This window comes from Branchiostoma floridae, chromosome 12, assembly GCF_000003815.2.
Source record: "Branchiostoma floridae strain S238N-H82 chromosome 12, Bfl_VNyyK, whole genome shotgun sequence".
In the NCBI taxonomy this organism is placed as follows: Eukaryota; Metazoa; Chordata; class Leptocardii; order Amphioxiformes; family Branchiostomatidae; genus Branchiostoma; species Branchiostoma floridae.
Window position 1 is genome coordinate 2,886,953 of NC_049990.1, and position 1,216 is coordinate 2,888,168.

General features: G+C 36.9%; 1 protein-coding gene and 1 long non-coding RNA gene across 2 annotated transcripts in view; both read left to right on the plus strand.

Moving 5' to 3' along the window:
- The window catches only part of LOC118428275, a 3,066-nt gene extending 2,079 nt beyond the window's left edge, over positions 1-987 (plus strand). Inside the window, exons 2-3 of the long non-coding RNA XR_004832631.1 lie at positions 200-420; positions 883-987. This is a non-coding gene — a long non-coding RNA (uncharacterized LOC118428275). The remainder of the gene's footprint in view (positions 1-199; positions 421-882) is intronic.
- LOC118428271 (eukaryotic translation initiation factor 4H-like) overlaps positions 1-1,216 on the plus strand; it is a 10,902-nt gene that overhangs the window by 6,399 nt on the left and 3,287 nt on the right. The window lies entirely within an intron of this gene.

Below are 1,216 nucleotides of genomic sequence, written 5' to 3' on the forward strand. Positions count from 1 at the left end.
ACGTGCAGTGAGATACCACCTTTAGGACTTAAATAAAAAAAGGATACATTTTTGGTCAGAAAATGGCAAACAAAAACAATAAAATCATTTTGAATACATCTTTCCAAAAAATCTGGAGATTTTAACCCATTCTACCCTTTTAGTTTATTTGAGTTTATTTGAGTTTATGTTGTATCACATTTCAAATCATTGTGCCCAGGAACGACGGAGATTAATCGCTTTGAAGGTATGACAGGAGAAAAAGAAGAAGAAACGTGACGAGAACAACATTTCACTCCGTACCATACATACGGTATGCTGGAGTGAAATAATCAGCCAAAGGACAGACTACTCCCGGTACGAATAAATTGGGTTCCGCATACATGTTTGGCCAGTTCCGGTTTTGAATTTTGTCTCTCTTCGTGGTTCTCCTTGCTCTTGGTAAGTAACCCCTCTTTGCAATAACGATAAGATAGCTGATTTAAAATATGTTTACTAGGTACATGTACAAGGCATTTTAGATGCAACCAACATAAGATGCACAAATTGCTATTAACTGTGACAGACATATACCTACATGGGACTGTACTTCAGGACTGTTTACAGAAATTATTTGTGATTCAGCGCAGTCTTGGTTTTATAAAATGTAATGTTTCTAACGCTTAATCTGTCCGATGCACTTAGCGACTAATATTGTATTGTATTCTTTTGAATGCCTCGTGCCCGCCTAGTGATATCAAATTATGCAATAAAGGGGTTTTAAATCTGCATGTTGTACAGAATAAAGATATTCTTAAGCCCCAACAGTGAAAAGAAAATGATACGTACACTTCCTAAATGAGAGTTAAACTCTAGTTTCTACCACACACAACATAGAATGAAATAACCAAAATTTGCATATAGTCTTTGTCCCAGGTGCCGATTTCTCTGATACGACATGGCGGGGACCTTCTATGATAATTTCGACAGCGGCGATTCTCGTGAAGGGTAAGTACACCCAAATAACTCAAATTTACACACTATTATTTCTAATAACACCTTTGGTATGGCTATACAATCCAGAAATCGTTGGGAGAAAATGACTTTCCTACTTCAGTGCTCATGATTATAGCTTTTTATCACGTAGAAGTTTTGTTAATATCTATATAGTTTAAATCTTCAAGCAGACGGAGATGGAAAGTCACCGCCGCTTCATTCTGTCGTGTTTCAGTTAGGGGAATGGGTTAAGGTGGACTAT